Here is a 13,287-nt window from a genome sequence, read left to right on the forward strand (position 1 = left end):
CTAAAATAAACAAAGCAGATACAAGCAGTCCACAACACACTACTCGCAGATAATAAAATTCAAACCACAAGTACCCAGTCCAAATTCAAACCAAATTCAAACCAGAACAAAAGCTCAGTCAACCTTCAACCCTCATCTTGCTCATGTTCACAAATATCACCACTTTGCAAAGCTAACAAAAATACCCAACAACCAATCAAGCCCTAACTAAGAAACAGAAAATCAGAGAAGGAGACTTACCACAAACGGCCAATGCAGCAAACCAGCAGCAGCAAAGCAACAGCAGCAAACCAGCAGCAGCCAAACAAAACACTGAAGCAGAAGCAGCAAGGTAGAAGCAGCGAACCAGAAGCAGAACAGGGGAGATCAAGGACACCGTGGAGCAGCAGTGAAGCCTCGGAGAGGGGAGAAGCACCGACGCCGCAGAGAGGAGAGACTCAGCGACGCCGGGAAGAAGGAGGCAGCGACGATTCGTGAAGAATGCAGCGTAGCGACGATTTGGGAAGAACGCAGCGCAGCAACGATGATGGTGCGAGGATGGTGAGTTGCGATTTGGGGCTTCCTGGTGACTTGTGATGCGTCTCTGATTCTGATGGTTGGGTTAGGGTTTGGTCGGTGGAAGGAGGAAGAGCGTTCTTCGCTCTTTGCTGGCCTGGTTTATTTCGAAGAGAAGATGAGGGCTTAGCTTAGCTTTCTTACTTTAATTTCTTCAATTCGCTGTATTTCTTTATGAATTAGGAAAAATTGTTATTTTAATTTTATTTCTTTATATTAATTTTTATTATATATTTATAATAAAAATATATAATATTCATTATAAATTTATTTTAGCTTTATGTGTTCAAAATATAATATTTTTTATATATTTATAATAATATATAATATTTATAATAAACTTATTTCAATTTTATTTTTTTAAATAATATTTGTTAATTATTTATAACAATAGATTTTGAGTATTTTATAAATTCAATATTTATAGAAAAAATAATTTCAATTTACATAATTATCTGAAATTAATTTTATTAGTATTGTTTAATTTGTATAATTATTTAAATAATATTAGAAAATGGTTGTTTCATAAATAATTGTTGTAATGGTTGTAAAACCGTTCTTTAAAATAGTCAAAGAGAACGGTTTTATTTTGTTACTATAGCATAATGAAAAAATGAACTTCAACAGCAACACTGTAAAAATCGTTGTCTAAGACAATCTAATGGAACAGTTTTAAAGTGTAGCATTTCGGCAATGGTTTTAATGCGTTTCTTTTGTGCAATTCTTTAAACAACAATAAAAAACCGTTGCTTAAAGCCAACTCATGGTAACAGTTATAAAACCGTTCTTTAAAATAGTCAAATAGAACGGTTTTACTGTGTTGCTAGAAATTGATGAAAAATGAAATTCACCAGTAACACTTTAAAAAACCGTTGTCTAAACCTATCTAAGAGAACGGTTTTAAGGCGTTGCAAAATTTGGCGTTGCTAAAGGCCATATTTGTTGTAGTGCTAGTTAACTGCCAATGTCCTTGTCACTTAATTTCGATTAGAGGGTTAAGTTCAATTCTAGTTTATAGCCACAAAAACCCTAATTATCCAAATATAAAAGGATTATATGTCATGTATCCCATTGAGTCCAAGTAATTAGCAATTTAAGAGAAATTTACTTTCAAGCTGTTGTTCAAGTGAGATAACTCTTCCAAGAATACAATAACGCGTATAGAGTAAGGATTATTCTTCTGATCTACTCAGATTCATAGAATGAAGAACGAAATTAATCCTTGTAACTGAATCAATACATTAATTAAAATAGAAAAATAATAGTCTTAATCCATAGAAATAAACAAAGCTTCTAACCTTAACCGGGAGGTTTACTGGCTCATGCTTCAGAGAAAAAACTAGGGTTTAGAAAATGTGAAAGTGCCGAAGTGAGAAGATGATGAGAGAAGAGCTCCCCCCCTAAGGGCTGAATCTTTTCCCTTTTGTATCTAACCTAATTTGATTTGAAACTAAAATAAAATAATAAATTCTAAACCTAAAAGATTGTGTTTATAAATAAAAATACCCAAAACAAAATAAAATATAATACATATGGCCCAAATCTAACTAATGAAGCCCTTCCCTTAAAGTTGGATCCGTGCCACTGGTGCTAAACGCCAAAACTGGCATTTAGCACCCCTGGAGGCAGAAAGCGTTCACTCGTTGTTGTCTTCCCGGTGCTAAACGCCAGGCTCGGCGTTTAGCGCTCCACAAGGCGGTGACGCCAGAATAAAAGTATAGACTATTATACATTGTTGGAAAACTCTAGAATTTGGATTTTTAATGCTGCTAAAACTGCATCAATTGGACCTCTGTAACTCAAGTTATTCTCGTTGGAGTGCGAGGAGGTCAAGGTTGACAGCATCCACTTTCATCCTTTTTCTTCTGCATGAACTCTGGCAAACTCGCCCGGATTTTTTTTTGAAATTAATAAAACCACAATGCGCCTCAAAGTAGCGTTCAAATAGGCTTCAAACACTAAAATCTAAATAAAACTCAATAAATTCATATCTAAAATAATAGAAAAATAAGGAAAAGATATGCACGCATTAATCTGCAACCTTGTGCCTCCACTACCTCTGCGTTTCTACTATGATTTTAGAAGAAGAATACAATCTCGATATTGTCCTTGTGCTCAAATCTTGTCCAAAAGAGCACTTCAAGTTTTGAAAGTATTACCCATATATAAAAGGAAGTAATCAGCTAAGAGTTGAAGCCAAGGAATGAAAACTGAAATTCTGAATTTTTCATAGCTTTCAAGCTACCTTCATCTTTTCCTTCATGTTGTTACATCGAATATTTTTCTTTTTTTTTGTTTATCTTTCTTTGTTTCTCATGGTAAAGGCATTTTGTGAGGTATTTGAAAAAGCCATATGAGAGAAAAGGTAAAGAGAGTTGAATTTGGAGAAAAAGTCATTAAATATGTCAATCTTTTTTTATGTATTTTCTATTTTGTGTCATGATCTTGAGAGATTCTTCTTACTAAGTTGGATGGGCACTTAATATTGAGAGTCTAAATTAGAGAATTTAGCCGAAACAAGCTTGGTTAGAAGCTTATGAGTTCCTTGATAGGATTAGAAAAAATCCTAGAGAATTGTTGAAAAAAATAGTGAAAATTCTGTATAATTGTAGTAGAGGCTGAATGTAGGTCACATTTGATAAAGTAACTGAACTAGAATATATGGTAGTGTAAGTTTCTCTTCTCTGCTCTGTTTTCATTTTGCACGTTATGAAGCAAAACTAAATTGTGACTTGTATAATCACTAAACCAAATTTTGCAAAATCAATAACTCAAATATGTTTTGCTATTTTAATATTTAAAAGGTTAAAAGTGATCATAAATTCAATTCTCTTCTCTGGATCATTAAAAATCTTTAAAAGGGTAAAAATCTAAAGCAACCTTGATTCAAATCCCCTCTCAAGGTCCAACTTAAACCATCATATACATACACAAGGTAATTTTTTTTTTAAAGAAAAGGATAGTTTAATTTACTTCTCTTGTTGAATCCGAAAAAATATCTCAAAAGATTTTAACCAATCTGTAATTGATTTTTCAGTACATTATCAATTATAAAATTCAATTTTGAACAACTAGAAAACCAAAAACAGTCTAATCACGTTTATTTTAAAAGTCTTATAGATATACATATATTATTTACTGGTAGTATAAAAGAATCAGCACAGCAGTCCGTACTGCTAGGTGTAAAAAAAATTTTGGTAACCATGTATATAATCAAATTGGCTTAAAATTTGTAAAAAGCACTCAACGTACGAGTGAATACTTTTTTTTGTTTTGTTTTATTTTTTATTTTTTTATTTTTCTTCTCTTATTGTTGCTATTGCATTTTTTATTTATATTTTTTTATGGACTTATTTGGGTGAGCTTTTAAAAAAAGATCTTTTTTTGAGTTATCTTTTTTTAAAAGATCATATAGAGAAGTAAAAATAATTTTATGTTTGGATATCTCATGTAAAAAGGTCTTTTTATCTATCAATTATGTTTGGGTATAACAATATAAAAGTACTTTTTTGTTTATTTATTACATGAAAAACATCTTTTTTTAAAGGGAAAAAGATCTTTAAAAAAAAAGATGTAAATTACAGCTTCTCAAAAAAGATCTTTTTTTTTATTTTACTAGTGCTTTTACTTTTACTACTAAAAATTTGCCAAACACGTTAAAAAATTAAAAAAGATCTTTCTTCATTGAAAAAAGATATTTTTTTAACAAAATAATGGCGCCCAAACATACACTATAATTTATTTGCATTTATTGTGTTCTCCTCTTTTTATTTCTCTTCTTTTTTGAGAAGGCGAAAAGATGAGCGGATAATTTATATGCTTTTTGGCATTATTTTTAGATAGATTTTAGTAGGATCCAGCTACTTTTTAGTATATTTTTATTAGTTTTTAAGCAAAATTCACATTTCTGGACTTTACTATAAGTTTGTGTGTTTTTCTGTGATTTCAGGTATTTTCTGGCTGAAATTGAGGGACCTGAGCAAAAATCTGATTAAGAGGCTGAAAAAGGACTGCTGATGTTGTTAGATTCTGACCTCCCTGCACTCGAAATGGATTTTTTGGAGCTACAGAAATCCAAATGGCGCGCTCTCAATTGCGTTGGAAAGTAGACATCCTGCGCTTTCCAGCAATATATAATAGTATATACTTTGCTCGAGTTTTGATGATGCAAGTTGGCGTTCAAACGCCAACTTCCTGCCCTATTCTGGTGTTAAACGCCAGAAACAGGTTACAAGCTAGAGTTAAACGCCCAAAACAAGCTGCAAATTAGCGTTTAACTCCAAGAAAAGTCTCTACACATGAAAGCTTCAATGCTCAGCCCAAGCACACACCAAGTCGGCCCGGAAGTGGATTTCTGCATCATTTACTTATTTCTGTAACCCTAGTAACTAGTTTAGTATAAATAGGACTTTTTACTATTGTATTAATATCTTTTGATCATCTTTTGATCTCTTGATCACGTTTTGGGGGCTGGCCATTCGGCCATACCTGGACCATTATCACTTGTGTATTTTCAACGGTGGAGTTTTTACACACCATAGATTAAGGTGTGGAGCTCTGCTGTTCCTCGAGTATTAATGCAAAGTACTATTATTTTTCTATTCAATTCAAGCTTATTCTTATTCTATGATATTCACTCGCACTTCAACCGGATGAATGTGATGATCCGTGACACTCATCATCATTCTCACCTATGAACGCGTGCCTGACAACCACTTCCGTTCTATCTACAATAGCTTGAGTGTGTATCTCTTGGATTCCTGGTCCATGCGTTTGTTTACCTTTCCTGACAACAAAGTCTTCCATTCCATGAGATCAGAGTCTTCGTGGTATAAGCTAGAACTAATTGGTAGCATTCTTGAGATCTGGAAAGTCTAAACCTTGTATGTGGTATTCCGAGTAGGATCTGGGATGGGATGACTGTGACGAGCTTCAAACTCATGACTGTTGAGCATAGTGACAGACGCAAAAAGATCATTGGATCTTATTCCGACACAAGTGAGAACCGATAGATGATTAGCCCTATGTAACCCGTAGTTGGACCATTTTCACTGAGAGGATGGACGGTAGCCATTGACAACGGTGATCCCCTACATACAGCTTGCCATGGAAAGGAGTATGAATGATTGAATAAAGACAGTAGGAAAGCAGATATTCAGAAGAAATAACGCATCTCCATACGCTTATCTGAAATTCCCCCCAATGAATTGCATAAGTATCTCCATCTTTATTTCATGTTTATTTATCTTTTAATTATCAAAACTCCATAACCGTTTAAATCTGCCTGATTGAGATTTACAAGATGATCATAGCTTGCTTCAAGCCGACAATCTTCGTGGGATCGACTGATGAGCGGATAATTTATACGCTTTTTGGCATTGTTTTTAGTATGTTTTTGGTATGATCTAGTTAGTTTTTAGTATATTTTTATTAGTTTTTAGTTAAAATTCACTTTTCTGGACTTTACTATGTGTTTGTGTATTTTTCTGTGATTTCAGGTATTTTCTGGCTGAAATTGAGGGTCTTGAGCAAAAATCTGATTCAGAGACCGAAAAGGACTGCAGATGCTGTTGGATTCTGACCTCCCTGCACTCGAAGTGAATTTTCTGGAGCTACAGAAGCCCAATTGGCGCGCTCTCAACGGCGTTGGAAAGTAGACATCCTGGGCTTTCCAGCAATATATAATAGTCCATACTTTGCCCAAGATTTGATGGCCCAAACCGGCGTGGCAAATCAACCTCAGAATTTCCAGCGTTTAACGCTGGAACTGACATAAAACTTGGAGTTAAACGCCCAAACTGGCATAAAAGCTGGCGTTTAACTCCAGAAAAGGTCTCTACACGAAAATACTTCATTGCTCAGCCCAAGCACACACTAAGTGGACCCAGAAGTGGATTTTTACGTCATTTACTCATTTCTGTATATCCTAGGCTACTAGTTCACTATTAATAGGATCTTTTGACATTGTATCTGGACCTCATGACACTTTACACGTTTCTTTGTGTACTTTCCACGGCATGAGTCTCTAAACCCCATGGTTGGGGGTGAGGAGCTCTGCTGTGTCTTGATGGATTAATGCAATTACTACTGTTTCTTATTCAATCATGCTTGCTTCCGTTCTAAGATATTACTTGTTCTTAAACTGGATGAATGTGATGACCCGTGACACTCATCATATTCTCAATTATGAATGCGTGCCTGACAACCACCTCCGTTCTACCTTAGATTGAGTAGATATCTCTTGGATTCTTTAACCGGAATCTTCGTGGTATAAGCTAGAACTGATGGCGGCATTCAAGAGAATCCGGAAGGTCTAAACCTTGTCTGTGGTATTCTGAGTAGGATTCAATGATTGAATGACTGTGACGAGCTTCAAACTCCTGAAGGCGGGGCGTTAGTGACAGACGCAAAAGAATCACTGGATTCTATTCCGGCCTGATCGAGAACCGACAGATGGATAGCCGTGCCGTGACAGGGTGCGTTGAACATTTCCACTGAGAGGATGGGAGGTAGCCACTGACAACGGTGAAACCCTTGCATACAGCTTGCCATGGAAGGAGCCTTGCGTGTTTGAAGAAGAAGACAGTAGGAAAGCAGAGGTTCAGAAGACAGAGCATCTCCAAAACCTCAACCTATTCTCTATCACTGCAATTCAAGTACCTATTTCATGTTCTTTTGCTTTTTACAATCAATCCTGATAATTTCTGATATCCTGACTAAGATTTACAAGATAACCATAGCTTGCTTCAAGCCGACAATCTCCGTGGGATCGACCCTTACTCACGTAAGGTATTACTTGGACGACCCAGTGCACTTGCTGGTTAGTTGTGCGGAGTTGCAAAAGTGTGATTGCAATTTCGTGCACCAAGTTTTTGGCGCCGTTGCCGGGGATTGTTCGAGTTTGGACAACTGACGGCTTATCTTGTTGCTTAGATTAGTGATGAGCGGATAATTTGTATACTTTTTGGCATTGTTTTTAGTATGTTTTTAGTATGATATAGTTAGTTTTTAGTATATTTTTATTAGTTTTTAGTTAAAATTCACTTTTCTGGACTTTACTATGAGTTTGTGTGTTTTTCTGTGATTTCAGGTATTTTCTGGCTGAAATTGAGGGACCTGAGCAAAAATCTGATTCAGAGACCAAAAAGGACTGCAGATGCTGTTGGATTCTGACCTCCCTGCACGCGAAGTGGATTTTCTGGAGCTACAGAAGGCCAATTGGCGCGCTCTCAACGGCGTTGGAAAGTAGACATCCTGGGCTTTCCAGCAATATATGATAGTCCATACTTTGCCCAAGATTTGATGGCCCAAATCGGCGTTCAAAGTCACCTCAAGAAATCCCAGCGTTAAACGCTGGAACTGGCACCCAAATGGGAGTTAAACGCCCAAACTGGCACCAAAGCTGGCGTTTAACTCCAAGAAGAGTCTCTACACGAAATTTGCTTCATTGCTCAGCCCAAGCACACACCAAGTGGGCCCGGAAGAGGATTTTTATGTCATTTACTCATTTCTGTACACCTTAGGCTACTAGTTTCTTATAAGTAGGACCTTTTGCTATTGTATTAGAAATCTTTGGATCTTTATATCTTTGAACAATTTTAGTTCTTAGATCATTGGGAGGCTGGCCATTTGGCCATGCCTAGACCTTGTTCTTATGTATTTTCAACGGTGGAGCTTCTACACACCATAGATTAAGGTGTGGAGCTCTGCTGTACCTCGAGTATTAATGCAATTACTATTGTTCTTCCATTCAATTCCGCTTGTTCTTGTTCCAAGATATCACTTGTTCTTCAACTTGATGAAGGTGATGATTGACGCCCATCACCATTCTCACCCATGAACAAAGTGACTGACAACCACTCTTGTTCTACAAGCATTTGAGGCTTAGTGAATATCTCTTGGATTCCTGATTGCACGATGCATGGTTGATCGCCTGACAACCGAGTGCTCGCCTGACAAACGAGCCAGCCATTCCGTGAGATCAGAGTCTTCGTGGTATAGGCAAGAACTGATGGCAGCATTCAAGAGAATCCGGAAGGTCTAACCTTATCTGTGGTATTCTGAGTAGGATTCAATGACTGAATGATTGTGACGTGCTTCAAACCTGTAACTTACTGGGCGTTAGTGACAGACGCAAAAGAATCACTGGATTCTATTCCGGTAGGGGAGGGAACCACACCGGTGATTGGCAGCACTGTGACAGAGTGTGTGCATTAGCTTTCACTGCGAGGATGGGAGGTAGCTGCTGACAACAGTGAAACCCTACACGAGCTTGCCATGGAAAGGAGTAGGAAGGATTGGATGAAGGCAGTAGGAAAGCAGAGAGACGGAAGGGAAGGCATCTTCATGCGCTTATCTGAAGTTCCCACCAATGAATTACATAAGTATCTCTATCTTTACCTTTGTGTTATTTTCGTTCATCACCATTATCATTTGAGTTTGCCTGACTAAGATTTACAAGATGACCATAGCTTGCTTCAATACTAACAATCTCCGTGGGATCGACCCTTACTCACGTAAGGTTTATTACTTGGACGACCCAGTGCACTTGCTGGTTAGTTGTGCGAAGTTGTGTAATGCCATGGTATTGAGCTACCACGTTTTTGGAGCCATTACCGGGGATTATGGGAGTTGTGAAAAAGTATAGTTCACAACTTCGCCCACCAAGTTTTTGGCGCCGTTGTCGGGGATTGTTCAAGTTTTGAGCAAGCTTTGGTAACATCAGTGCCAAGATCCGGCAACAACATCAAGTTTTTGGTGTTATTGCCCGGGATTGTTTAGGCTGGACAACTGACGGTTCATCTTGTTGCTTAGATTAGGTATTTATTTTTTTTCGAAATTCTTGAAGTTGAATTCTAGAGTTTCATGATGATTTGTTGAAATCTGGCTGGCTGAGAAGCCATGTCTAATTTCATTGGACCGAGGTTTCAACTCATCACCACAAGAGCTTGTTGATTTCGTATCAATCTTGCTTTTGGAGCAGTGATTTGCTAAGGCTTGGCTGGCCTCTGGCCATGTCTAGTGTTTTGGACCGAAGCTTTCTTTGAAAGCTTGGCTGGCTGTAAAGCCATGTCTAATTCCTGGACCGGAGTCTTAGACTAGCATTGCACTGATTCCTGGAATTCTCATTAAGAATTTTGATACCTTTTTCTTTTTCCACTTAATTTTCGAAAAACACAAAAAAAAAATTTTACAAATCATAAAATCCAAAAATATTTCTTGTTTGAGTCTAGTGTCTCATCATAAGTTTGGTGTCAATTGCATGCATTCATGTGTCTAAGTGATCTTCAAGATGTTCTTGATGATTTACTTGCTCTGATCTTTGAATTCAATTTGACTTGATAGTTTTGTGTGTCTCATATGCATTTTCATCCTGTTAGTGTCAGTAGTATACAAACTGCTAAGTTTGGTGTCTTGCATGCATTGTTATTTGATTCTTGTTGCATTTTGGTTTGTCCTTATTATTAAAAATCCAAAAATATTTTTAATTTGTGTCTTTTCAAGTCAATAATACAGAGAATTGAAGATTCAGAACATACAGCAGAGGAATTGCACAGAAAAAGCTGGGCGTTCAAAACGCCCAGTGAAGAAGGACAGACTGGCGTTTAAACGCCAGCCAGGGTACCTGGTTGGGCGTTTAAACGCCAGCCAGGGTACCTGGTTGGGCGTTTAACGCCCAAAAAGGTAGCATTTTGGGCGTTAAACGCCAGAATGTATACCATTCTGGGCGTTTAACGCCAGGATGGCTAAGGGAGGAAGATTTTGTTTTCAAATCAGATTTTTTCTAAGTTTTCAAAATCTTTTCAAAATCAAATCTTTTTCAAATCAATTTTCAATCAAATCCTTTTCAAAATTAACTCCTTTCCTTTTTCAAAGATACTTACTATCAATTAATGATTTGATTCAACATTTCAAGTACGTTGCCTTTTCTGTTGAGAAAGGTTTAATGATTGAATCATATCTTTTCTTGTTAGTCAAGTTTTTAATTTTCAAATCAAATCTTTTTCAAAATGTTTTCAAATCATATCTTTTAAAATTGTTTTCAAATCATATCTTTTTAATCATATCTTTTTTCAAAATAAGCTTTCAATCAAATCTTTTTGATTTCTAATTTCAAAATCTTTTTCAAAAATCACTTGATTTCTTTTCCATTTTCATTTTCGAAAATTAAGTGATGTTTTTCAAAAATGTTTTCAAATTTCCCACTTAATTTTCGAAAATCACTTCCCTCCTTCTCACATCCTTCTATTTATGAATTAACACTATCCCTTAATGCAAAATTCGAACTCCATTCTCTCTGATAAGTTCGAATTTTCCCCACTCCTGTCTTCTACTCTTCTTTTCCTCTGACACCTAAAGGAATCTCTATACTGTGACATAGAGGATTCCACATTTTCCTGTTCTCTTCTCTATCTTATGAGCAGGAGCAAGGACAAAGGCATTCTTGTTGAGGCTGATCCTGAACCTGAAAGGACCTTGAAGAGAAAGCTAAGAGAAGCCAAAGCACAACTCTCTTTAGAGCACCTGACCGAATTCTTCAAGGAAGAAGAACACATGGCAGCCGAAAACAACAACAATGCCAACAATGCAAGGAAGGTGCTGGGTGACTTTACTGCACCTACTCCCGACTTCTATGGGAGAAGCATCTCTATCCCTGCCATTGGAGCAAACAACTTTGAGCTTAAGCCTCAATTAGTTTCTCTAATGCAACAGAATTGCAAGTTCCATGGACTTCCAATGGAAGATCCTCATCAGTTTTTAGCTGAGTTCTTGCAAATCTGTGACACAGTCAAGACTAATGGGGTTGACCCTGAGGTCTACAGACTGATGCTATTCCCTTTTGCTGTAAGAGACAAAGCTAGAACATGGTTGGACTCTCAACCTAAAGAAAGCCTGGACTCTTGGGAAAAGCTAGTCAATGCCTTCTTGGCAAAGTTCTTTCCACCTCAAAAATTGAGTAAGCTTAGAGTGGAAGTCCAAACCTTCAGACAGAAGGAAGGAGAATCCCTCTATGAAGCTTGGGAAAGATACAAACAATTGATCAGAAAGTGTCCCACTGATATGCTTTCTGAATGGAGCATCATAGGTATTTTCTATGATGGTCTCTCTGAACTGTCCAAGATATCTTTGGATAGCTCTTCTGGAGGATCTCTTCATCTGAAGAAGACGCCTACTGAAGCTCAAGAACTGATTGAAATGGTTGCAAATAACCAATTCATGTACACTTCTGAAAGAAATCCTGTGAACAATGGGACTAGTCAGAAGAAAGGAGTTCTTGAGATTGACACTCTAAATGCCATTTTGGCTCAGAATAAAATATTGACTCAACAAGTCAATATGATTTCTCAAAGTCTGTCTGGAATGCAAAATGCACCAAGCAGTACTAAAGAAGCTTCATCTGAGGAAGAAGCTTATGATCCTGAGAACCCTTCAATGGAAGAGGTGAATTACATGGGAGAACCCTATGGAAACACCTACAACCCTTCATGGAGGAATCATCCAAATCTTTCATGGAAGGATCAACAGAGACCTCAACAAGGTTTCAATAACAATAATGGTGGGAGAAACAGGTTTAGCAATAGCAAGCCTTTCCCATCATCTTCTCAGCAACAGACAGAGAGTTCTAAGCAGAACACCTCTGACTTAGCAACTATGGTCTCTGATCTAATTAAGACCACTCAAAGTTTCATGACTGAAACTAGATCTTCCATTAGGAATTTGGAAGGACAAGTGGGTCAGCTGAGCAAGAAAATTACTGAACTTCCTCCAAGCACTCTCCCAAGCAATACTGAAGAAAATCCAAAAGGAGAGTGCAAGGCCATCAATATGGCCGAATTCTGGGAGGAAGAAGAGGCAGTGAACGCCACTGAGGAAGACCTCAATGGACGTCCACTGACCTCCACTGAGTTCCCCAATGAGGAACCTTGGGAATCTGAGGCTCAAACTGAGACCATAGAGATCCCATTGGACTTACTTCTGCCATTCATGAGCTCTGATGAGTATTCTTCCTCTGAAGAGGATGAGTATGTCACTGAAGAGCAAGTTGCTAAATATCTTGGAGCAATCATGAAGCTAAATGACAAGCTATTTGGAAATGAGACTTGGGAGGATGAACCCCCTCTGCTCACCAAAGAACTGGATAACTTGTCTAGGCAGCAATTGCCTCAAAAGAGGCAGGATCCTGGGAAGTTTTCTATACCTTGTACCATAGGCACCATGACCTTCAAGAAGGCCTTGTGTGACTTAGGGTCAAGTGTGAACCTCATGCCCCTCTCTGTAATGGAGAAATTAGGGATCCTTGAGGTGCAAGCTGCAAAAATCTCACTAGAGATGGCAGACAACTCAAGAAAACAAGCCTATGGACTTGTAGAGGATGTTCTGGTGAAGGTTGAAGACCATTACATCCCTACTGATTTCATAGTCCTAGAGACTGGGAAATGCATGGATGAATCCATCATCCTTGGCAGACCCTTCCTAGCCACAGCAAAGGCTGTGATTGATGTTGATAGAGGAGAGTTGATCATTCAAGTGAATGAAGAATCCTTGGTGTTTAAGGCTCAAGGATGTCCCTCTGTCATCATGGAGAGGAAGCATGAAGAGCTTCTCTCAAAACAGAGCCAAACTGAGCCCCCACAGTCAAACTCTAAGTTTGGTGTTGGGAGGCCACAACCAAACTCTAAGTTTGGTGTTGAACCCCCACATTCAAACTCTAAGTTTGGTGTTGGGAGGGTC

At 37.7% G+C, this 13,287-nt stretch overlaps 1 non-coding gene across 1 annotated transcript; it reads right to left on the minus strand.

Moving 5' to 3' along the window:
- Positions 1–11,514: 11,514 nt before the first annotated feature.
- On the minus strand, positions 11,515–11,622 carry LOC112764774 (small nucleolar RNA R71). The gene has a single exon (XR_003183336.1). It is a non-coding gene; the product is annotated as a small nucleolar RNA R71 (small nucleolar RNA).
- Positions 11,623–13,287: the final 1,665 nt, after the last annotated feature.

Source organism: Arachis hypogaea, chromosome 2 (genome assembly GCF_003086295.3).
Source record: "Arachis hypogaea cultivar Tifrunner chromosome 2, arahy.Tifrunner.gnm2.J5K5, whole genome shotgun sequence".
Lineage (NCBI taxonomy): Eukaryota > Viridiplantae > Streptophyta > Magnoliopsida > Fabales > Fabaceae > Arachis > Arachis hypogaea.